General features: G+C 48.7%; 11 non-coding genes across 11 annotated transcripts; all 11 read left to right on the top strand.

The window, feature by feature from the left end:
• Window positions 1-1,107: 1,107 nt before the first annotated feature.
• TRNAI-AAU (transfer RNA isoleucine (anticodon AAU)) lies at window positions 1,108-1,181 on the top strand. Its single transcript has one exon. It is a non-coding gene; the product is annotated as a tRNA-Ile (tRNA).
• A 162-nt stretch (window positions 1,182-1,343) lies between these two features.
• On the top strand, window positions 1,344-1,417 carry TRNAI-AAU (transfer RNA isoleucine (anticodon AAU)). Its single transcript has one exon. It is a non-coding gene; the product is annotated as a tRNA-Ile (tRNA).
• Window positions 1,418-1,579: 162 nt separating this feature from the next.
• TRNAI-AAU (transfer RNA isoleucine (anticodon AAU)) lies at window positions 1,580-1,653 on the top strand. The gene has a single exon. It is a non-coding gene; the product is annotated as a tRNA-Ile (tRNA).
• Window positions 1,654-1,815: 162 nt separating this feature from the next.
• TRNAI-AAU (transfer RNA isoleucine (anticodon AAU)) lies at window positions 1,816-1,889 on the top strand. The gene has a single exon. It is a non-coding gene; the product is annotated as a tRNA-Ile (tRNA).
• Window positions 1,890-2,051: 162 nt separating this feature from the next.
• On the top strand, window positions 2,052-2,125 carry TRNAI-AAU (transfer RNA isoleucine (anticodon AAU)). Its single transcript has one exon. It is a non-coding gene; the product is annotated as a tRNA-Ile (tRNA).
• A 162-nt stretch (window positions 2,126-2,287) lies between these two features.
• On the top strand, window positions 2,288-2,361 carry TRNAI-AAU (transfer RNA isoleucine (anticodon AAU)). The gene has a single exon. It is a non-coding gene; the product is annotated as a tRNA-Ile (tRNA).
• A 2,550-nt stretch (window positions 2,362-4,911) lies between these two features.
• TRNAI-AAU (transfer RNA isoleucine (anticodon AAU)) lies at window positions 4,912-4,985 on the top strand. Its single transcript has one exon. It is a non-coding gene; the product is annotated as a tRNA-Ile (tRNA).
• A 162-nt stretch (window positions 4,986-5,147) lies between these two features.
• TRNAI-AAU (transfer RNA isoleucine (anticodon AAU)) lies at window positions 5,148-5,221 on the top strand. The gene has a single exon. It is a non-coding gene; the product is annotated as a tRNA-Ile (tRNA).
• A 162-nt stretch (window positions 5,222-5,383) lies between these two features.
• On the top strand, window positions 5,384-5,457 carry TRNAI-AAU (transfer RNA isoleucine (anticodon AAU)). Its single transcript has one exon. It is a non-coding gene; the product is annotated as a tRNA-Ile (tRNA).
• A 224-nt stretch (window positions 5,458-5,681) lies between these two features.
• TRNAI-AAU (transfer RNA isoleucine (anticodon AAU)) lies at window positions 5,682-5,755 on the top strand. The gene has a single exon. It is a non-coding gene; the product is annotated as a tRNA-Ile (tRNA).
• A 17,590-nt stretch (window positions 5,756-23,345) lies between these two features.
• On the top strand, window positions 23,346-23,419 carry TRNAI-AAU (transfer RNA isoleucine (anticodon AAU)). The gene has a single exon. It is a non-coding gene; the product is annotated as a tRNA-Ile (tRNA).
• The last annotated feature ends 1,580 nt before the right edge of the window (window positions 23,420-24,999 follow it).

The raw sequence follows: 24,999 nt of genomic DNA, 5'->3' as shown, positions 1-24,999 counted from the left end.
AAGTGAATTCATGGCGAGGGCGGAATTTGTCAATGTTCTCTCGTGCTGAAGTGTGTAACGTTTTCTTAGCTTCCCGTCTTATATATGTGCTGCAAGTACTGCACTGCTCACGACTTCGCCTTCAGGCACTGCATCGCGTATTTGAAACATTTATTTGGAGTTCCAGTTGTGAATCGATGCGGCGCGACAATCTGTTCCTCCCTCTTGAACGTGGTGGTCTAGGATTAGTCCACCTCTTCATCAGGCAAATTGTTTCACGCCTGTTTTTCTTTCGAGACAATGACCATCCATTTTTGCGTGAAATGTTGCAACTCCGTTTAGTTCATTATATTCCTAATATAGTAGTGTCATCAAATGCCAAAGATGTCCCACAGGCCCCTTGGGGCTTTCTTAAGGAGGTTGTTGACACATTTCTTTTCTTGAAAGTTAGATTCAGCCTGGAGTACGTGTTCACTGCGAGTCGAAAAGCAATTTCTGCGGCACTGGTGGAATCTATTTTCCCAGATCCTTTGTATCGTGCACCTTATTTAAACCGACCTTATCAGGATGTACTTAAGCGCGTCCGAAAAATGTGTGTACCTCCTGGAGTAAAAACATTTTTCTTTAAATTACATTCGGAAACACTCCCTGTTAAAACTTGGTTGAATTCGAGGGGTTGCTTTGTGCCGTGGTCAACAAACTGTCGGCTCTGTCCACGTGCCGAAACCATAGATCACTGCTTCATAGACTGTAGGGACGCTGTATTCTTTTGGGACATTCTCCAACGGACGCTCAAAAAGGACATTGACATGACCCCATATACAATTAGGTTTCTACCGTTTAAGGTTACGGGTGGTCCTCCCTATGACATGTTCATAGTACTTGGTTTACATAGCCTATGGAGAAGTAGACTGTGTGACCGCCATGCCGAAAGCCCGCGATCTACAAAGTCCTTCTTTCGCGAAAGTGCTGCTTATGTAAGAAGTGTCTACGCTGCGCAGGAACCTCCGCCAGACTGGATGCTCTTGTTGGATGCATGTGTGTATTTGCCTGAGTTTTAAGTGTGTAGTCGTGTCCACTTTGTAATACACCTTCAGTTTTCTTTTCCATGTAATAAAAAAAAAACTTGGCCTGCTAGCTCAGTCGGTTAGAGCGTCGTGCAAATAACGCGAAGGTCGTAGGTTCGATCCCTGCGCAGGCCACGATGTTTGTTTTTATGCATATCCCAATGACTACCTTCCTTATTTTCTTAAATTTTCTTACTGGATGCAAATGCGCATTCCTCTCTCTTCGCGGTCCGCGCCAGCGCGCACGGGAAATGACACGCCTTTGTCTTTTGATTTGCCGCGCCATTGCTCTCACTCGGCCTGCTAGCTCAGTCGGTTAGAGCGTCGTGCTAATAACGCGAAGGTCGTAGGTTCGATCCCTGCGCAGGCCACGATGTTTGTTTTTATGCATATCCCAATGGCTACCTTCCTTATTTTCTTAAATTTTCTTACTGGATGCAAATACGTATCCCCCTCTCTTCGCCGTCCGCGCCTACGCGCACGGGAAATGACTCGCCCTTGTCTTTTGGTTGGCCGCGCAATTGCTCTCACTCGGCCTGCTAGCTCAGTCGGTTAGAGCGTCGTGCTAATAACGCGAAGGTCGTAGGTTCGATCCCTGCGCAGGCCACGATGTCTCTTTTTATGCATATCCCAATGGCTACCTTCCTTATTTTCTTACATTTTCTTACTGGATGCAAATGCGCATTCCTCTCTCTTCGCCGGCCGCGCCTACGCGCACGGGAAATGACTCGCCCTTGTCTTTTGATTTGCCGCGCCATTGCTCTCACTCGGCCTGCTAGCTCAGTCGGTTAGAGCGTCGTGCTAATAACGCGAAGGTCGTAGGTTCGATCCCTGCGCAGGCCACGATGTTTGTTTTTATGCATATCCCAATGACTACCTTCCTTATTTTCTTAAATTTTCTTACTGGATGCAAATGCGCATTCCTCTCTCTTCGCGGTCCGCGCCAGCGCGCACGGGAAATGACACGCCTTTGTCTTTTGATTTGCCGCGCCATTGCTCTCACTCGGCCTGCTAGCTCAGTCGGTTAGAGCGTCGTGCTAATAACGCGAAGGTCGTAGGTTCGATCCCTGCGCAGGCCACGATGTTTGTTTTTATGCATATCCCAATGGCTACCTTCCTTATTTTCTTAAATTTTCTTACTGGATGCAAATACGTATCCCCCTCTCTTCGCCGTCCGCGCCTACGCGCACGGGAAATGACTCGCCCTTGTCTTTTGGTTGGCCGCGCCATTGCTCTCACTCGGCCTGCTACCTCAGTCGGTTAGAGCGTCGTGCTAATAACGCGAAGGTCGTAGGTTCGATCCCTGCGCAGGCCAAGATGTTTCTTTTTATGCATGTCCCAATGGCTACACTCCATACTTTTACATTTTATTTTCTTACGTGATGCAAATACGCATTCCTCTCTCTTCACCGCCCGCGCCTACGCGCACGGGAAATGACTCGCCTTTGTCTTTTGATTGGCCGCGCCATTGCTATCACTCGGCCTGCTGACGAACTTAGTCCCGGCAAGTCACCGGGGCCTGATGGTCTGGGAGGGGCTTTCTATAAGAGCTTTAAAAGTGACATAGCTGTAGCATTACATCGCGTGATTAGGGAGATGTACGAGAATAAGGAAGCACCTCCTTCTTTTCGGACATCGCACGTTATTTTAATTCCTAAAGCAAAAGATCCTGCGCAACTTATGGCGGTTGAAGCCTACAGACCAATAAGCTTGACGAATACGGACTCTATAGTTTACACTAAAGTACTGGTGCGACGATTGCAGACCGTTATAAAAGAACTTGTGGGCCCCCATCAGACATGCGGTATCAAAGGCAGATCGATCTTTTCGAATATACATACTGCAAGGACCATACTGGAATGCTGCGATGAAAGAGAGGACAGAGTCACTATGACACAAATTGACCTTGAAAAGGCTTTTGAGAGAGTCGTCCATGATGTCATATTTTTGCTCTTAGAACATGTTAAAGCCGGTGCAGTGATAACAGATGGAGTAAGACTGGTGTACAAAGATTGCACTGCAAAGTTAGTAATTAATAGGAAATTAGGCGCAGTATATATATAAAAGTGGAGATATCAGTAAAACAAGGATGTTGTTTGTCACCTCTTTTAGTCGCCTTGTATTTGGAGCCTTTGTGTTTGAAAATAATTAAAAGCCAATCTATTCGTGGGTTTATCTACGCAGGAATTGAGACGAGTTCTGGCTTATGCAGGTGACGTGGCAATTTTTCGCCGTGATACAGAAAGTGTGAAAAACACTATGAAAGAGGTTGTTTCTTTTTGCACCGCTACTGGAAGTGTTGTCAGCTGGACTAATTGCCTAGGTTTATGGCACGGCAGCTGGACACAGGTACCTGAGTATTTTTGCAATATGAACTGGAGCGTTACCCCTGGAAAATATCTTGGGGTGCCATTACAACATTATCGTGACAGTGCCGCGTATTGGATCGAAGAAGTAAAAAGAGTTAAAGATCAGACAGTAAAGTGGGGCGGGCGTAATTTTTCGATTTTTCAAGAGCTAGTGTTTGTAATTTGTTTTTAGTTACAAAGGTGTATAATTTACTACAAGTGTTATGCATGGCAAGGATTTCGGTGCAGAAACTTCAGCGAGTGTTTGCGGTATATATATGGGGATCCACTTGGGAGAGAACTAGCCGGTGTAACTAGTTTCATTCGGTGAAGAATGGAGGACTAGGATTAACACATTTGTTTTTGAAACAGATTGTTAGCAGGTACTTTTTCTTAAGGGACCAAAGTGATATATTTCTGCGTACTGTTATTCAAGTGAGATTGAGTTCTTCTTTGTCTGAGTGGATTGTCTCATCAACAAATGAACGCACTCGAACACCAATTGGCTTTCTGAGGGAAGTTGTTATGTCCTTTTCTTTATTGAAAGCGCATTTTTCGAATGAATTTTTGACTTCAGTGGGGCGTAAGAAACTTTATAGTGATCTGGTTCATGTTTTCTTGCCGCATCCTGTTTACCGTATGATGTATAACTTAGGGCCTGAACGCAATATGCTGAAACGCGTTAGAAAAATGCCGGTTAGATTTTCAGCGAAAACATTCTTTTTTCAATTGCATTCGGGCACTCTCCATGTGAAGCCATGGCTGCAAAGCAAGGGCTTCTTTGTTCCATGGTCTGTTAACTGCATCATATGTAAAAAACCTGAAACTATTGAGCACATCTTCTTGGATTGCCATGACTCAGTTTTCTTGTGGGATGTTCTCAAACGAACTCTGAAGAAAGACCTGCCGTTAAGTCCTTTCGGTATTCGGCTCTTACCGTGAGCAGACCCAGGGGGAGTGCCGGCTGACTTGATAGTTCTTTTGTGTATTAGCAGCGTGTAAAAAACGCGCATGGATGTCAGGAATGCCCGCGTAGATGAAAGGTCTGCGAGGGAACACCTAAATGAAAGTCTTAGGTACACGCGTGATGCCCTCAAGAACATGATTGAACCCCTAGAGTGGTTTCTGGAGCTTGACACTTTGGCGTCTGCGATATCCTCTTTGAGTGCCTTTTAAATATGTACAGTCTCTCGAAGTGATGTAATATTATCTTTTTGCACCAAGTGGCCTACTTTTTACGCGTTTGATTGGTGTTGAAATCAAGGCAACAAAGAAAAAAAAGGCCTGCTAGCTCATTCGGTTGGAGCGTCGTGCTAATAACGCGAAGGTCGTAGGTTCGGTCTCTGCGCAGGCCACGATGTTTCTTTTTATGCGTATTCCAATGGCTACCTTCCTTATTTTCTTACATTTTCTTACTGGATGCAAATGCGCATTCCTCTCTCTTCGCCGGCCGCGCCTACACGCACGGGAAATGACTCGCCCTTGTCTTTTGTTTTGCCGCGCCATTGCTGTCACTCGGCCTGCTAGCTCAGTCGGTTAGAGCGTCGTGCTAATAACGCGAAGGTCGTAGGTTCGATCCCTGCGCAGGCCACGATGTTTCTTTTTATGCATATCCCAATGGCTACCTTCCTTATTTTCTTACATTTTCTTACTGGATGCAAATGCGCATTCCTCTCTCTTCGCCGGCCGCGCCTACACGCACGGGAAATGACTCGCCCTTGTCTTTTGGTTTGCCGCGCCATTGCTGTCACTCGGCCTGCTAGCTCAGTCGGTTAGAGCGTGGGGCTAATAACGCGAAGGTCGTAGGTTCGATCCCTGCGCAGGCCACGATGTTTCTTTTTATGCATATCCCAATGGCTACCTTCCTTATTTTCTTACATTTTCTTACTGGATGCAATTGCGCATTCCTCTCTCTTCGCCGTCCGCGCCTGCGCGCACGGGAAATGACTCGCCCTTGTCTTTTGGTTTGCCGCGCCATTGCTGTCACTCGGCCTGCTAGCTCAGTCGGTTAGAGCGTCGTGCTAATAACGCGAAGGTCGTAGGTTCGATCCCTGCGCAGGCCAAGATGTTTCTTTTTATGCATGTCCCAATGGCTACACTCCATACTTTTACATTTTATTTTCTTACGTGATGCAAATACGCATTCCTCTCTCTTCGCCGCCCGCGCCTACGCGCACGGGAAATGACTCGCCCTTGTCTTTTGGTTGGCCGAGCCATTGCTCTCACTCGGCCTGCTAGCTCAGATGTAAACTGACGTGTTGAAGTCGGCAATAAAAAAAAAAAAAAAAGCCTGCTAGCTCAGTCGGTTAGAGCGTCGTGCTAATAACGCGAAGGACGCAGGTTTGGTCCCTGCGCAGGCCACGATGTTTCTTTTTATGCATATCCTAATGGCTTTTTTTTATTTATTGCCGGTCTTCGACATTGTACAGAGCACATAATACAAAACAAAATTACAATGTACAATTAACAAATACAAAACATTTTGAAAGAACATACATGCCATCAGTCCTATAAGGACTGGCGTCGTCTAATTAAAGTTCTTTCAGTGCTGTCAGAGGTTCTATCCTCGAGAGCCATTCGGGTACACATTCTTGTATTTTCTTTATTTCAATGAAACGAGACATACTTTCGCGGAAATACGTACGCGCAGGCCTAGCGTCCGGGTCGCAGTAGCACCCTGACATCCTTGTACGCCATAAACTATGAAGGCCCTTGAGCATTATTAGGTCGAAGGGAACCCCGTCGTCATTCGTTACCGCTAAGTACCTGATGCCATGCGGATTTAACGGTAACTCCTTCTTCATTGTTCTTTGTAGGACATCCCAGAAGAACACTCCGGCCCAGCAATGCAAAAAGACATGGTCTATTGTTTCTGGTTGCTTGCAAATCAAGCAGTGCCAGCCCCAAGGTACAAGAAAGCCACGTTCTTCCATGAATGTCTTCACTTAGAGTGTTCCTGTGTGTAATTTAAAAAAGAATGTCTTTACCCCAGTAGGCACCTCCATATTTTTCACTCGCTTAAGGACATCCAGTCCTGATCTTCCACTGTATAGCGCTCTGTACAATGGCACTGGAAATACAATATCGCAAATATCTTTATACGATGTTTTCCTTTTAACGTTACATAAATACTCAAAAGAAAAACGCACAGAAAGAAAGCGCACAGTATCTGCAACTTCTTTAAGATAGCTACTAAGCGTTCCGGGCATACTATCTGTACTAACAATAAGTGCCGGCAAAGCACCTCTCAACCTGAGTTGGCATACAGTGCGCAGAAACGGATCACGCACATCCCGAAAAAAACAAAAACCTGTTCACAAGCTGGCGTACAAAAAGATGCGCCAAGCCCAGCCCCCCTTTCTTCACGTGCCGGAACAGATTGGTTCGGCTACTCCTTTCCCAGGTAGAGCCCCAGATAAAAACCGCGAACACACTGTGCAACCTTTGCACGTTTACCCTTGAACAGTACAACGTTTGCATGACGTACCACAACTTCGTAATAAAAAACATGTTACATACAGTTGCTTTTGCGAATATCGACAGTTTGATGCCTTTCCACCTGCCTGCTTTTTCTGTTGTTTCTTTTGCTTGGTTCGTCCAGTATTCGTCGCTATTTTCGTAACTGCCCATGGGGACACCTAAGTACTTGGTCAGGGTTTTCATTCAGCTCACATGTCAATATTTTCCGGGGCGGAAGACCACTCTCCGTGCCACAAACCGAGGGACTTTCCCCAGTTCACTCTACTGGCCGTCACATCACAAAAATTTTTCACTACCCTTATTGTTTCCGTCACACTTTCTTTGCTTGTACAACACACCGCGATGTCATCTGCATATGCCAAGAGCTTGATTTGTGTGGCTGCCAAGCTATACCCGCGTATTTGCTGATTCTAAGTTATTGCCAAACACATAGTTTCTATGTAAATGTCAAACAAACGAGGACTGAGAGGGCAGCCCTGACGCACAGAACGCATGACGTTAATGGGGGCCCCAAATCATTTATTCACAATTAAGCGTGTTGTGCAGTTCTGGTACGCCAACGCCACTCCCTCAGTGATGATGGAACCAACATTAACGTAATCCAAAATGGCAAACAAAATATCATGAGAGACACAATCAAACGCTTTCTCGAGGTCCAGCTGGAGCACCGCGACTCCACCCGAGGTGGCGTCACAGCACTCCAGCACGCACCGCATCGTGTGAATATTCGAAAAAATGGACCTTCCTTTGATACCACCCGTTTGGTGATCTGCCACTATGTCATTTATGACGCTTTGAAGTCTGGCAGCCAAAACTTTCATAAAAACCTTATAATCAACATTGGTTAAAGATATTGGCCTGTAAGATGTTACTAGCCTAAGTTTCTCCACTTGGTCACTCTTAGGGATGAGTATGGTATGAGCTTTTCCAAAAGAAGGCGGCAAAGTTTTTTTATCATACGCATCATTAAACAGCTCTGTTAGTAACGGCGACAGTTCTTTCTTAAAAGCTTTATATAAACACGCGCCCAGACCGTCCGGTCCAGGTGATTTGCCTTGGTTCAAATCATCAATCGCTTTTTCAACTTCACGTTCTGTTATTTTCCATTCCAATCGTTGTTTTGTATCGTCACTCGCTCGCGGAATCCGAGATAGAAAGGCCCTTCTGAACTCGTCTATATTCACTTCTTGAAACGCAAAGAGTGACTGATAATACTCTAGAAACGCTCGGCCTATGCTCTTACTATCGTCGGTAACAGTGCCGTTCCATAAAGTTCTGTCGACCTGATTCCGTCGAGCTTGCTCTTTTTCGAGTCCCAGCGCCCGTTTAGTGGGCGTTTCTCCAGCTACTAATGCATTTGCTCTTGCTCGCACAATCGCACCTTGATACCGTTTCTTGTCAAGCTGCTCGATTTTTCTTTAATGGCTCCTACATCTTGCTTATACGTCCCAGGCTCTTCGCACTCCAGCCCTATCAGCTGCTTAAGTGTCTTTCGTAAGCGACTTTCTTTCATTTCATTCTCAAATCGTAAGCAGCTCGATCTTTCTAAAGCTTTCATTTTTACGTTTTGTTTGAAGTATTCCCATTTCTCTGCTATTGTTTCACTGTTTTCTTCACTTACTTTCCTGACGGCCTCACGTACTGCCTCTACAAATGGCTCGTCTTTTAGTAGTAAGGCATTCATTTTCCATAGATCCCAATTAAAATCTTGTTTCTTCCTCTCCGTGCCTATATGACATTTCACAATGCAGTGATCTGAAAACGATACTGGTGCCACCGAATAACTATGGCACTTTGGAATTATGTCTTGCGATACGTATATGCGGTCTAACCGCGCATGACTACTACCTTGGAATCGTGTGTACATGACTTCCCGCTCCCCCTCCAGGCACTCACAGACATCGTCCCGTTCATTATCACTAATTAGCTTAGTCAACACACTACTGCTTTTATCGCGAATACCAGCATTATTGACTCTATCCCGAGCCCTCAAAACACAATTGAAATCCCCCAACAAAACGATGCACTTATCAGTGCTAATATACTGAAAAAGGTTCGCAAGAAATGAAGCGCATTCTTCCACAGCATTCGGTGCATATATGCACATCACTCTGAATTCTAATTCACGAAAAACAAAATCACAAAAAACGATCCTTCCGGTTTGACATGAAAATACATTTTTAACAACAAGGTCAGGCATCTTCTTAACAAACAGGACACAACCGGCGGACGTCCCTACCGCATGGCTCACGACCGCATAATATCTAGTCATGAAACGCCGCACCATGCTCCCGGTCTCCTCCTCTCCGTCAACCTTTGTCTTCTGGACAGCTAGAACGTCTAGGTCTTGGTCAGCGGCCAACCGTAGGACTTGGCTTTGCCTACGCTTGGCCGCCAACCCTCTCACGTTTAGTGTGGCAATAGTGAGCGACGGATTAGGAGCCATTATATGAACTAAAGTTTGAGATAGACCCGGAGCATGGTGCTTACCTTTCACGACCAGCCCTCGGCTAGCCGCCTCCGGGACCACCCGTCTTCCCGGCGTTATTCTTTTGCTGTGCTTTGTCACCAGGCTTTCTCTCGGGCGGAACATTTGGCTTCGGCTTGAAGACCGACCGCCTCCCAAGAGGCGTCTTCGTTGGTGGCCCGTCACTTGTGCTTGATGCCGCGCTGTCCTTGTCTCCGCCCTCGTCGCGGGGGCGCTTGGAGGTGGCACCGAGACTAGCCGCCCGGTCCCCGTCGTTATCATCCTTGCCCTGTTGCATCGCTGACTCAGTCTCCTCGCGTTCGCCTTCATTAGCACCTGCCTTCACAGGGTCTTCGTCCCTCTCGACACGTGCAGGCCCAGGCACCTGCTCAGCACCCTCGACTACCTTGGCTTGAGCGACCTCCAGTACCGTCGTGGAATTTGTCGTCAATGAAGGCACTTGCACACCGGCTCCCTTAGCAGCTTCTTCTGTCTCGACTGCATCCATGATGTGCTCTGCAGACACATCACTCGCTGCTGGTCCTGTCACGGCTGCGTAAGATTTAATGCAGTCAGCGTCGACGTGGCCGAACCGTCTGCATCTCGAACAGCGGGGGACTTTGCAATCACGGCGTACGTGTCCTGTCCCTTGGCAGCGCAGGCACTGCATGGGCCGCCCAGGTACGACCACCAATGCCAGCTCTCCGCCGACGCGGACCTGGTGAGGCTGGTCTTCCACTTTAATGCCGCTTCTCAGCTTCAGTAGCACGGTCCGGGTGGTCGAGGTCTTGTCTCCCATGCCTTGGACGCGCCAACGCTCTCTGCTCACCTGTTCTACCTTGCCGAAGGTTGTGAATGCCGCCCGGACGTCCTCGTCGGAAACGCCGTACAGCAGCCAGTGAAGCCGGAGTTTCACCTGCTGGTCCTGCGGGTCGACGATGACACATCGACGCCCTTTCACCTGAAGCTCTTTCAGGGCCAGCAGGCGTTTTGTTGCAGCTGCGTCACTGAGGGTCACGGCCCAGACGTGATTGACCTGGTAGGCCCCGAGGCACACAACTTCCGGCAGCAGGCTTGTGGGCGTAAGCGCATCCCGAAAATCCTCGACCTTGTACGGCCTCGCTCTTACATCACCGTGTAAAAAGACGGTGTTGAGAACAATTCGCCCTTTTGGCAGTTGGGGCAAAATAAACTGGTAGTCCCTTTCGTCGTCGTTGCTGAACCTGTTTCCGCGGCCCAAAGTGACCGCTGTCGCCGCCCCGCTTGAGGCCATGATTCAACGATCCGATCAGCTCGGCTGCCGGAAGCAGAATCAATATCCCAATGGCTACCTTCTTTATTTTGTTACATTTTCTTAGTGGATGCCAACGCGCATTCCTCTCTCTTCGCCGTCCGCGCCTACGCGCACGGGAAATGACTCGCCCTTGTCTTTTGGCTGGCCGCGCCATTGCTATCACTCGGCCTGCTGGCTGGGAGACGCGTCTTGGCTACCGAAGTGGAAGGGCGTGCGTTTCATGGGCTCCCAAGAAGCGGTGGCTGCGGTGAACAGCGGCCGCGGTGACAGGATCGACGGAATGGATACCGAGGGATACGAAGTGGTGTTGCCTACTCTGCCATCAAGTGGTAGTGCTTTGAATGCTTTATTTTTGCACGCGGATGTCCGGTCGAGGCCTTACCGAGTCGAACATTTCCGGGATACGTTGGCGCGTCTTGGTTTACTCCCTGAAGTGGTAGCGTTAGGGGCATATCAGATGAGCCACGTATGGGCTGTGACTTTCAAGAGCACGGAAGGGATAAAGAAAGCTTTGGCATGCGGCGAAATGAAGGTGAAGGTCCAACGTTTTCGTTTATTGATCCGGCAAACGAGGACGTGCGTCTGAAGCTTCACTGGCTTCTTTTCAATGTGGCTGACGATGATGTGCGTGTAGCGCTTGCTCCGTTCGGAAAGGTGACCGAGGTCTCGAAGAAAAAGTGGAGAGTTCAAGGAATCCAAGACAAGGGGTTAACGACACGCCTCGTGCGCCTCAAGCTCTATAACGGCATTAAGGTTGATGACCTTCCACACCAGCTTCGCGTAGCCGGTAACATGGCCCTTCTAGTCGTGCCCGGAAGAGTACCACAGTGCCTGCGGTGTCACAGTAAGGGCCATATCAGACGAGAATGCCGCGTTCCTCGCTGCACGCACTGCCGTCGTTTTGGACACGAAGAATCTCAGTGCGTGAAGACGTACGAAAGTGTTGCGCGGCCGGTTGGAGGAGAAGACACTGCGGAACTCGTCATGGACGAGGCTGACGCTGAAGAAACCGCAAGCGAAGCAACGTCGAAGCTCGAGGAACTTGATGCGGTAACGTTAACCCCGCCCGACATGCACCAAGACGCAAGTGTTAACAAGGAAAGCCGAAAGCTGACCGACGCAGCTGGCGACGCCAGCGGCGTCGTGAAAGTGTAGGATGCCTCAACGCCGTCGAAGTCACCTGAGGAGCCAGCACTCATGGAAGTAAGCGAGGGAATAAGCGGAGTCTCAGTCTGCAAGCGCGCCACGACACTACGCTGGACGAGCATGAGGCCCTGGCTGCAAGGATCTCGAAAGGACCACCGCCAAAGACGGCGATCATTCGGCGGTGAACGCTGAGGCCGCGTCCGAACATACTTCCGGACCGGAGGCCGGCGGAGACGCCGCCGACGTAGCCGCGAGAGCGTGTGCTTCGCGGCGTCTCTTCTAGGCCACCTAGTGATCAAGCCAAACTCAAGGGACGATAGAACGCCATGACAGGGACATCAACTGTGCCTTTCTAAGGCTGCCATGGCAGCTGCGGAAGGTGTGTGCAAAATGCGAATGCAGCTTTGGCCCAGACGCATGAGGTGGGTACCATGCGGTTCGTTTGTTCTTCATAAAACATAACAATGGCTCAAAACACTGCACTTCGTGTTGCTACTATAAATGTCCACGGTCCGTGTGCCAAAAAGCGGCAATACCAGCTTAGCCGGCTTTTCTTAGAATCAGATGTTGATATGGCAGCGGTGCAGGAGACAAAGATAGAAAGTGAGGAACAAACGGATCGCATGGTGCTGCAGTTTCACAATAGATACAATGTTTGTAACATATGCTATTGGGACTACCGCGGGGTGCGCTATCTTCATTAGAAACAACTTGGGAATTAGATAAGAAGGGTTTTTTTCTTGTAAAAGTGGAAGACTGGTTCTTGTGGATTTTTCTTTTTTGGGCGTAGGTTGGCGCATGATATGTGTCTACGCCCCAGATACTGAAAGTGAGCGTGTGCCTTTCTTTGAGAGAGTAAATCAGCATTTACAGTGTGACAGGAAAGTCGTATTGCTAGGAGGTTTTAATTGTGTATGTTTCGCGGCCGATCGAGTGAAAAACATTAAAATTAAATTATGGGGTTTAACGTGCCAAAACCACTTTCTGATTACGTGGCACGCCGTAGTGGGGGACTCCGGAAATTTCCAGTGCGTAACAAAAGTGCTTTACTTTTAAACACACTAGTGGAAGAATCTAATCTGGATGACGTCGGTAATTTCCTATGTACTACCGGCACGCCTGCATTCACACATTTTCAAGGGCAAAGTCACGCAAAGCTAGACAGAGGGTATGTCGCACTGGAGCTTGTTCCGATGTGCGGCAGCTATAGTGTGAAACACGTTTCGTTCAGCGATCACAACCTTGTAACTTTTAGTGTAGGTACCAAAGAAAGAAAATCGAGATTTAACCGGAAGTTGTGGAAGTTCAACGATGGGCTGTTAATGAACGAATCCTTTTGTGAAAGCGTGAAGCAAAAGCTAGATAATTTGATCGAGGCCGAAGATGGCAACGTGCTAGAACTATGGGAGAACTTTAAACAAGGAGTCAAGATCAGTGCTATAGAAGAAGCCACTAAAGAGAAATTTATTAAAAGGAAAAATGAAGATGAAACGCAACATGAGCTTGATTTTTGTACACCGTGGAAAGCGAGAGACCCGGGAGCCGAACAAAAGAAATAAAAGAACTGAAAAGCCAGCTTGAGCTTATAGAAGAAGAGAAGTTCAAAGGAGCAGTTATAAGGGAACGAGCTGAAAGGGTTTGGCTAGGTGAGACACCGACTAAACGAGCCTTAACTGACGAAAAGGCATACGCGAGGCGAAATGAAATCAGAATGATTCAATACGAAAACGAGATCACGAGCCAACCTCAAAAAATTGAAGAGGCGTTTCTTGACAGCTATAGCAAATTATCCACGACTGTTAAAGACGTCACAGAAGAATTCAAGACGTACTTTTTGTCAAACATGCCGCAATTAGAGGAAGACATTCAAAAGCGTCTGGAGTGGCCTCTGAGCATCACCGAAGTGGAAGGAGCCATAGATGATTTAGTTGCAGGCAAGTCCCCGGGACCCGATGGACTCGGAGCGGCCTTTTATAGAGCCTTCAAAAGTGATGCTAGTGAGATCCTGTTACGGTTGTTTAAGGAGGCCTATGCAAAAAAACAGGTTCCATCTTTTCGGGAATCTCACGTAGTTCTGATACCGAAATCAGAGGACCCAGAAAAATTGTTAGCTGTCGACGCTTACCGGCCGATATCACTAATGAATGTAGACTATAAGATATTTACAGGAGTGCTCGGAAAGCGATTACAGGGAGTGGCGACCAGAGTAGTAGGGTCACATCAAACATGCGGCATTAAAGGAAGGCCTATCTGCACAAACATTCATATTGCCAGAAGCATTTTAGAATACTGTAACGACCTAGGTGAACACTGTGCCATGTTACAGTTAGATATGCAGAAGGCTTTCGACCGTGTGGCCCATAAAATTCTTTTCAGTATTCTAGAACACATTAAGGTAGGGGATTTGATCTTAGATGGGGTAAAAATGTGCTATGAAGACTGTACCGCCAGCCTCATTATAAACAAGGAGGTTACCAAAAGCTTTAGCGTCCGGTCATCTGTGCGCCAGGGGTGTGGTTTGTCGCCTCTTTTATTCGCAATTTACCTAGAGCCGCTTTGTAGGAAAATCAAGAATGCCAATAGAATATCGGGTTTCAGAGCGCAGTCCGCGGAAGTGAAAGTGCTGGCATACGCGGATGACATCGCGTTGTTTTGTCGGGATAAAGAAACCAACGAAATCGCGGTCGCAGAGGCTTTATCATACTGCAGAAAGACAGGCAGTGATATGAACTTTGATAAATCCCTAGGGGTATGGATCGGCAACGGGGAAGACCATCCGAGTACGTTTGCAAATATCCGCTGGACAGTCACGCCGGCAAAGTACCTAGGGGTGCCGCTTGAGCACTACCATGACGCCGCTGATTACTGGAATGCCGAAATAATAATAATAATAATATTTGGGGTTTCACGTGCCAAAACCACTTTCTGATTATGAGGCACGCCGTAGTGGAGGACTCCGGAAATTTTGACCACCTGGGGTTCTTTAACGTGCCTAAATCTAAGCACACGGGTGTTTTCGCATTTCGCCCCCATCGAAATGCGGCCGCCGTGGCCGGGATTCGATCCCGCGACTTCGTGCTCAGCAGCCTAAGAATGCCGAAACTGAAAGGGTTCGTGAATGTACACTTAAATGGGGAGGCCGCAATTTCTCTGTTTGCTCGTGCGACAGTGTGCAACCTGTTTGCCTTTGCTAAAATTTCTTACGTGTTCCAAGCGTTGTGCATGTCAAGGGCTAACATACAACGTTTACGCAGAGTACTCGCAGTGTTTGTATGGGGTTCAAGCTGGGAGCGCACCAGTCGCACTAATCTCTTTCCTTTGGTTAAAAATGGAGGATTAGGTCTGCAACATTTGTTCATTAGGCAGATTGTGTCGAGGTTTGTTTACTTACGAGACCAAAATGACCCATTTTTATTAACTATGTTTCAAACAAGGCTGAGCGAAGCTATACCTGAGTTTATTGTATCGTCACATCGGTGCAGTCAAGGCAGAGCGCGTGGTTTCCTATAAGAGGTAGTCTTGGCTTTTCGGCTGTTAAAGGTTCGGTTTTCCATGGAATACTTAAGTAGGGTACCACGAAAGCGCTTAAATAAGGACCTGGTAGACACAACGTTGCCGGTGCCATTGTATCGCTCGATGTTCTGCATTGGACATGAAAATGACGTACTGAATAGAGTAAAACGAATGCAAGTACGCCCGTCGGTAATGTCCTTCTTTTTCCAGCTCCACAACAATACTTTACCTGTGAAACCGTGGCTAGATGAAAAAGGACTTTCCGTGCCTTGGAGCGTCAACTGTTTGCTATGCCGGAAACCCGAAACAGTAGAACACATTTTTCTTGACTGCTGGGATGCTGTGTTCCATTGGGACATCTTACAGAGAACGCTAAAGAAGGACTTGCTGATTACACCATATGGGATTCGTTTCTTGCTTACTCTAAACAAAGACAAAGTACCTAGTGACATGTTCATGCTGGTGTCCTTATATAGTTTATGGAAAACTAGAATGGCCGTGGGACATGCCGAAGTAAACGCCCGGCCTGTTCGAGAATACTTCATTGAAAGCATCTGTCATATTCAGGAAATGTATAATTTGCAAAAAGAAAAACGAACATGGCTCAGTGTGATGACTGAGCTAGCGAATTTCAAGCGTTTTTAGTCCTGTGACCGCCAGCCAATGGCAGAGATTTTATCATGAATGTTGTGTATTGTTAAAATGTCTTGTTTTGTATGTTGCCATGTCGGTAATAAAGAAAAGAAGGCTAGCTCAGTCGGTTAGAGCGTCGTGCTAATAACGCGAAGGTCGTAGGATCGATCCCTGCGCAGGCCACGATGTTTCTTTTTATGCATATTCCAATGGCTACCTTCCTTATTTTCTTACATTTTATTTTCTCACGTGGTGCAAATACGCATCCCTCTGTATTCGCCGTCGCCGCCTACGCGCATGGAAAATGACTCGCCCTTGTCTTTTGGTTTGCCGCGCCATTGCTGTCACTGGGCCTGCTAGCTCAATTCCACTTCGGGCCACCGAGCGTGACGGACGTGTATACCATGGGCTCCGTAGGAGTGGCTTCAGCGGCCCAGACGGGCCGCGGTAACAGGATTTGTGCCTCGGACAACGAGTATCATGTTTTGCCTAGTCTGCCAACAGGGCGTTTTGCTGTGAATACGGTTTTTCTATACTGTGATATCAGGGCCCGCCCATACCGGGTGGAAGATTTTCGCGACGCGCTCGCTCAGTTATCGCTCCTGCCGGAAGTGGCTGCTCTCGGGGCCTACCGTATGAGCCATGTATGGGCCGTGACCTTCAAGGACAGCGACACGGTGAAAAAGATTGTCAGCGTTGGAGAGCTGCTGGTCAAAAAGGGCCGGTGTCTCGTCATCGACTAGGCCATCCAGGACGTACGCCTGAAAGTGCATTGGCTGCTGCCCAGCGTTCCTGACGAGGGCGTACGTCTTGCCTTCGCGCCGTTTGGAAAGGTCATCGACGTCGTCCGCGAGCGCTGGCGGGTTCACGGCGTGGCTGATAAGAACTCAACAACAAGGCTGGTTACGCTGAAGTTGAACCCGGGCGTAAAGCTCGACGACCTTCCGCATCAGGTGAGCGCCGCCGAGGAACTGGCTCTCGTGGTTGTGCCGGGCAGGGCTCCTCTCTGCCTACGCTGACGCGGCACGGGCCACATTCGTCGCGAGTGCCGTATTCCATGGTGTGGTGCCTGCCGACGTTTCGGTCATGAAGACAGTCAGTGCGAGCGCACGTACACTAGCGTGACCGGACCTGTAGGCAACGAGGACAACTCTGCCCTAGTCATGGACGAGGTGGACATGGAAGACATGTCGTCCGCGGCGGGTGAAGCAGCTGACGTCGTGGCAAAGCCGGCAGTACGGCTTGAACAGGAGGAGAAACAAGTCGCTCAGGCTGTTACCACAGGACACCAACAAGCGACTGCAGAGGGCACCGCGGCCATGCCGAATGCTGAAGAGAAAACCCCAACTGAGACGGAGGTGACCTCCTGCCTCGTTGAACCTGAAGGCATGGACACCATTACCAGCCCAACTAGCCAAACTACGGGGAAACGGCCCCACAACCAGACCGTTAGCCGGACGGCGAAACAGGACGGCAGCGGCGGAGACGAGCCACCGCCCAAAGCGCCAGATATAAGGAGGTCGACCTTGAAGCTGCGGCTGAACATTACGGTCGATCCACGGCAGGCGGGTAAACCGCCTCCGTAATTCTGTGCTGTCTAGTTCGAGTGGGGTTGGGGGGTTGGTGAGTGCAATGGCCGTCATCCTGAGCGCTAGTTTTTTAGAACCTTGCCAGGAAGGGAGGCCCAAGTTCCACTTGAGTGCCCTTTCCGGAAGGTCGAGCTGCGTCTTCTTTAGAGGCATTAGACGTGGTTATCGGCGCACCTTTATGAGCACTCATCCTTGTGTAACTGTGATGGGCACCATTATACCGTGTAGCCATGGCGGTTAATATTGACACGTGTACTTAGATTTATCGGGCGACCAGGTTTCGCCGTCTAACAAATGTTATCGCACAGCGCTTGACGCGCCTGAATGTATTCGAAGTTTCTGGAAAGTTATCGATGTTTCTATCCGCTGTCTGTTGTCGCCGAACCTTGTGTTATCTGATTTCATCGCGTGACTCGAATGGTGTAGAACCTTCTGTAAGGCATGCGGGTCCCAACGATTAGTCTCGAACATTCGATGACTGCTGTATAAAAGCCGACGCGCTTGACCCGCTGATCAGATTTTCGACAATCACCGACCGTGTTCGCTCTATCGTTGTGCTATAAGTGTAGCCTGTTTTTGTGGGCACTGGTTCGCCCAATACAGCAACGGGCAGACCCGGAGCTAAAAGGCTTCGTCGAATATTTGGAAGGGCATACCGACGTTGTCCCAAGGGCATTTAAGCGCGGATTATCTTCCTTTACGCTTCAAAACAATCTATTCGTGAAGGAGAACTTCTCACCAGTCCGCGCCAATTACCTTGTTGTCCCGTCAGGATTTCGTCCAGAAGTATTGCCCGCCCTACATGACGATCCGACCGCTGGACACCTCGGATTTTCCCAGACACTATCGAGGATAGAAGAAAAGTATTATTGGCCGCGCCTGACCGCCGACGTCGTCCGTTATGTCAGAACATGCGTCGACTATCAGCGACGCAAGACACCGCCGACAAGGCCAGCCGGATTACTACAGCCAAGCGAGCCTCCTTGCCGACCATTCCAGCAGATCGGGATGGACTAGCTGGGACCCTTTCCGACGTCAATAACCGGAAATAAGTGGATCGTCGTGCCGACGTACTACCCCACCCGCTTCGCTGAAACAAAAGCACTGCCGAAAGGTAGCGCAGCCGAAGTGGCGAAATTCTTTGTCGATAACATCCTGCTGCGACCTGGCGCCCAGAAGTCCTCATCACCGACAGAGGAACGGCCTTTACAGCGGAGCTCACCCAAGCCATTCTGAAATACAGTCAGACAGGGCACAGGAGGACAACGGCCTACCACCCGCAGACGAATGGTCTTACGGAGCGGCTGAATAAGACCCTCGCCGACATGCTAGCGATGTATGTCGACGTCGAACACAAGACCTGGGATGCCGTCCTGCCGTACGTAACATTCGCTTACAACACGGCGGTGCAAGAAACAACACAGATCACGCCGTTCAGTCTGGTCTACGGCAGCAACTAGAGGACGACGCTCGACGCTATGCTGCCGCACGTCACTGACGAAGAGAATCTTGACGTCGCTACCTATCTCCAGCGCGCCGAAGAAGCTAGACAGCTCGCCCGCCTACGGATCAAGAACCAGCAGCGTACCGACAGCCGACACTACAATCTCCGACGACGCTTCGTTGAGTACCAGCCCGGCAACCGTGTTTGGGTGTGGACCCCGATACGTCGACGAGGACTCAGCGAAAAAGTACTGCGACGATATTTCAGATCCTACAAGGTCATCCCACGTATTGGCGCACTGGACTATTAGGTCGTGCCAGACGGCATTTCGCATTCACAGCGGCGCCGCGCACGATCTGAAGTGGTCCACGTGGTGCTCTTAAACACATTTACGGACGCTGACGAACTTCCTTATTTTGTTGTTTTCTTTGCTACGAGTGCTTTTCTTCATTACTTTCGTTTGTTTGGAGCATCGGGTTGATGCTTTTTAAGAGGGGGGTATCGACACGTGTACTTATATTTATTGGGCGACCACGTTTCGCCATCTAACAACTGATATCGCACAGCGCTTGACGCGCCTACATGTATTCGAAGTTTCTGGAAAGTTATCGATGCTTCTGTCTGCTGTCGCCGAACCTTGCGTTATCTTATTTCATCGCGTGACTCGAATGGTGTAGAACTTTGTGGAAGGCATGCGGGTCCCAACGATTAGTCTGGAACATTCGACGACTGCTGTATAAAAGCCGACGCGCTTGACCTGCTGATCATATTTTCGACGATCGCCGACCGTGTTCGCCGCTATCGTTGTGCTATAAGTGTAGCCTGTTTTTGTGTGCACAGGTTCGCCCAATAAAAGTTGGTTTTGTCTTGCACAGTATTTGCTACTGTGTTCTCCAACGTCACCACCACGTGACAATATTGAAGGAACGCTACGTGTAGCCGCGTTAAATGTAAGAGGACTCAGTGCACGAAGAAGTCAATGTCAACTAAGTTCTCTCCTCTTGGATAATGACTTACATATAGTGGGAATCCAAGAAACGAAAATTGAGACCCAAGAGGTAACCGACATAATGGTGTCCAATTTTCGCGCTCACTTTGATGTGTGCGTTTGTCACGCTGTTGGTGGATCAGGCGGCTGCGTTATATTTCTACGAAATAATTTTGGCATTTGTGTGAAATCAGTGTTTTCGTGTGAAACAGGGCGTCTCTTAGTGGCCGATTTTTGTTTTCGTGATGTGGTTTACCGCGCTATTTGTATCTATGCGTCGAATATTGAAACCGACCGTCGATCTTTCTTTGAGCGTCTTGAAGCGTACGTAAACTGTTCCAAGGTCGTAATACTGCTTGGAGATTTTAACTATGATTGCTATACTGATGACCGAGCAAAATGTTCACGCGTTCGTTATAAGAGTGCCGAATTTCTAAACGCAGTGGTGCATGATTATGACCTGGAAGATGTGGTTAGTGTTTTTGCCGGCGCTACTCGCCCGCGATTTACCCACTTCCAGCGTGATAGCCACGCTCGATCAGATAGATTATACGTGTCAGCCAAATTAGTGCCCTTATGTTGTGAATATGATGTGCAAGCTGTAGCATACAGCGATCACTGTTTGGTAACTGCCACGTTCGGGAAAAGACAAAGCAAACACACCTTTAACTGGGATCTTTGGAAAATGAATGCGCAGTTCTTACATGACGATGTTTTTGTCGATGCCGTAGTGAAGGAACTAGAAAACCTGACTTCAGCTAAGCTAGTAAGCTTTGGCATTCAATGGGAAGAATTGAAACAAAGTCAAAACATTGGATATTCAAAGAAGCAGTGTCATTAGACACAAGCAGAAACAAGCAGAAACAAATCTTCGCCAGCAACTGCAATTTTTTATCAGCATGGAAAGTGTCGAGCCTAGTGTGTATGTTAACGAAATAAGGAAAGTGAAAACTGAACTAGAAAGGATGGATACAGAAAAATACAAAGCAGCACTTGTGAGATCAAGGTCTAAGAAGTTGGAGGCGGGAAAAATTCCAACGAAACGAGCCTTATCAGACGAGGAAAGGTACGCATGTCGGAAGGAAATCCGCCAGCTAGCTAAAGGCAATCACGTTACGTGCGACAAAAATGACATCAAGCAAGGGATCGCCGATCACTTTAAAGCCATTTTAGGTCATCCGCGGGACCTTAAAGATAGCTAAGAAAAAGAATTTCTCTCATTGATACCAAAGCTCGATGAAGAAGTTAGGACACGGCTGGAACTACCAATAAGCCTGCGTGAGATAGAGTGCGCAATAGATGAGTTGTCCATCGGTAAAGCACCTGAGCCCGATGGCTTGGGAGCCACTTTCTATAAAACCTTCAAGTCTGCATTGGCCCGTGTTCGTCACGAAGTTATCAGCGAAGCGTATGAGCGAAAAAGATTCCCCTTGTATTTCACAACCTCGTATATCGTGCTAATTCCGAAGAGTGATGACGAGGAAAAACTTTTGTTGCCAGGGTCATATCGCCCGATATCTCTAGCCAGCGTCGACTATAAAACATTCACGAAAGCTTTGGCCAAACGACTGCAAAGTGTAATTAAAATATTGGTAGGGCCGCACCAGACTTGTGGCATTAAAGGCCGCAGCATCGCAACAAATGTATACACGGCTCGAAGTGTGCTGGAGTGCTGCAATGCGATTGGCGATCACGTCGCGATGATGCAGATCGATTTGGCATAAGCCTTCGACCTCCTCTCGCACAAGGCTTTGTTCTGCATACTTGAACATGCCAACGTTGGGAAAGTCGATGATGGCGTACAGAGAATGCTTAAGGCGCATCATTGTTAATGGGGAGCTCACCGATAGCTTTCCCGTGCTCTCGTCGGTGCGGCAAGGATGCCCGCTGTCGCCCCTTCTATTTGCTGCTTATCTCGAACCACTCTGTTTGGCGATCAGAAATAACGAGCGCATAGCAGGCTATCGGCTGCAGGCAGCACATGTTAAAATTTTGGCATATGCCGAGGATATCGCGATTTTCTGCGCAACCAAAGCGAGCATTAAGGAGGCAACGATTGTCGTTGAAAAGTTTTGAGATTCATCTGGAGCCCAGATAAACTGGGATAAGATCGAGTTACGGCTTCTGGCATGGTAGTTGGAAATACACGCCGGAGGCCCTTTATCGATTGAAGCGGTCGTCGTTACCAATGTAGTACTTAGGTGTCCCTCTCGGAAGTTACCGTGAACCTGAATCGTACTGGCTCGATCAAGTTTCGAAAGCAAAAGAAAAGGCTGACGGCTGGAGAGGAAAGCAATTGTAAATGTTTTCTAGAGCCACTGTCTGCAACCTCTTTTTAGTGTCTAAGATATGGTACGTAATGAATATGTTGTGTGCTGCGAGGGTAAGCGTACAAAGAAATTCACCGAGTTTTCGCTATTTTCATTTGGGCGTCTACCTGGGAGAGGATGAGTCGAACGAAGTTTTTCCCCCCTGTCAGGAAAGGTGGGCTTGGTCTAGCTCATATGTTTCTGAGACAAGTCGTGTCACGTTTTGTGTTTTTACGGGATCAAAACGATCCTTTTCTCCGAACGGTGATGCAGGTACGGCTGTGTAGACAAATTCCAGGATTCATTGTTTCGACTGTTCATAACATGCCAGGAGCCGTGACTGGTTACCTACGTGAAGTAGTATGTTCATATAGGATGTTGAATGTACGTTTTTCACAGCAATACCTGTCAACCGTTACAAAGAAAAAACTATACAGAGATCTCGTGGACACGATGTTCCCTGCACCTTTGTACAGTCTTCCATACCGTGGAAGCCCAAGACAAGACGTCCCAAAGAGAGTGAAAAAAATGCCAATACGGCCGTCAACTAAATCTTTCTTCTTCAAATTACACACAAACACAGTTACCGTTAAGAGCTGGCTTCATGAAAGGGGTATATTCATCCCCTGGACCACCGACTGCTTATTATGTAAAAACCCGGAAACCATAGAACATGCATTCCTAGACTGCTGGGACGCCATCTTTCACTGGGATGTTCTGCAGAGAACATTGAAAAAACACTTACCCCTAGACACATATGGAATACGCTTCTTACCGATTGATAACACAGAGGATGTCCCGTATGACCTTATTATGGCCCTGAGCCTCCACGCAATGTGGAAAACTAGACTGCAATTCCAAAACGGAGACATTGTCGTTCGACCGGTTCGGGAAGATTTCATTGAGAGTGTCGGGTGTGTGAGAGATGGTTTCAAAGCGCTGACTGATCCACCGCAATGGATCTCTGTATTTGATGAATTAGCGTTGTTGAAAAGATTTTAGTACCGTGTTGGCCAAAGTGTGGCTCACACGGTTTATCCTTTGTACACCATGATTTAGAACGTCGAAGTCGGCAATACAGAAAAAAAAGCCTGCTGGCTCAGTCGGTCAGAGCGTCGTGCTAATAACGCGAAGGTCGTAGGTTGGATCCTTGCGCAGGCCACGATATTTCTTTTTATGGATATCCCAATGGCTACCCTCCTTATTCTTATATTTTATTTTCTGACGAGAGGCAAATAAGCATCCCTCTCTCTTCGCCGTCACCGCCTACGCGTACGGAAAATGACTCGCCCTGGTCTTTTGGTTGGCAGCGCCATTGCTCTCACTGGGCCTGCTAGCTCAGTCATTCTACTTCCGGCCATCGAGCGTGACGGACGGTGAATCATGAGCTCCGTTGGAGCGGCGATTGCGGCCCTTGCTAGCCGTGGTAACAGGAACCAAGAAGGAGAAGATTACTCTTTTGTTTTGCCACAACTGCCAACAGGACGCATCGTCACCAATACGGTATTTCTGCAGGGCGACGTGCGAGCACGGCCTTACAGAGTCGAAGACTTCAGGGACGCTCTTGCTCTTGCCGGGATGCTGCCGGAAGTTGTTGCACTCGGTGCCTACCAGATTAACCATGTCTGGGCCTTTACGATGTCCAATGCAGACGCTACCAAGAAGCTACTAGCCTTGAAGGAAATGACAGTTAAGGGGCGTCGCTGCGTCGTAGTGGACCCACAGGATCGGCAAGTGAAGTTACGCCTTCATTGGCTTATTCACGGTGTAGCTGATGATGACGTGCGTACAGCGCTTGCCGCTTTTGGAAAGGTGGTAGACGTGCAGCGTGAGCGTTGGCGCGTTGCGGGAGTCCACGACAAGAACTCGACCACCCCGACGGTGCTGTTGAAGTTGAAAACTGGGTTGAAGTTGGAGGACCTACCCCACCAGGTACGGGTCGCTGGAGAACTTGCACTAGTGGTTGCTCCGGGTCGCCCAATGAGGTGCCTTCGCTGTCAGGGCTCTGGACATGTCCGGCGAGACTGCAAAGTGCCCCGGTGCACGATATGTCGGCGATATGGACACGAAGACGGTCAGTGCAAGCGGTCCTACGCCACAGCTACTGGACAAGGTGTGAACCAGTACACCGAGAAGCATCTAATGGATGTGACCAAAGCCGAGGAGGCAGCGAAAGGAAGCGGAGACCTGGAAGCCCATAAGGAGCAGACCAGTGAAAAGACACCGGAAGGCAAGCAAAGCCAGTCGACAACGGAGGCTACAGCCAAGCCGCCAGCAGCAGAGACCGGTCTCGCAACAACACCTGCGCCCGCGGACGACGACACAATGGAAAGCAGTCAAACAGAAGGCTTCGACGCTGAGTCAACCAAGACGTGTATGCCAAACAGCCAGGCCTCCAATCCCAGAATTAGCCCGGCCGTCAAACGGCCGCTTGAAGGAGCTGCCGACCAGCAGCCGCCCACGGGGAGCGCCCCAGCCTTAAACCACGGCCAAATGTCAAAACGGAGCGGAAGGCCACTCCCGAGCTGCCCAGGCAGCACCAAGACACTGGGCAACCGGGCGGATCCGAAGGCGTCTAGCGGTACGCTAGACGTGCGAGGTAAGCGTCATGCTTCAGGGTCCTACAACCCCGATTGAAAAAAAAAATGGCACACAATCTGTCGTTTAGTTTGGCCACTTTAAATGTTCGAAGCCTGGCCGCAAAGAAAAAGCAGAACCAAGTGTATAGATTGTTGGCGGACT

The sequence above is a fragment of the Dermacentor variabilis genome, chromosome 8, assembly GCF_050947875.1.
Source record: "Dermacentor variabilis isolate Ectoservices chromosome 8, ASM5094787v1, whole genome shotgun sequence".
NCBI lineage: Eukaryota > Metazoa > Arthropoda > Arachnida > Ixodida > Ixodidae > Dermacentor > Dermacentor variabilis.
Note: the sequence above shows the minus strand (reverse complement) of the source record. Positions and strands in the feature narration are given on the sequence as shown.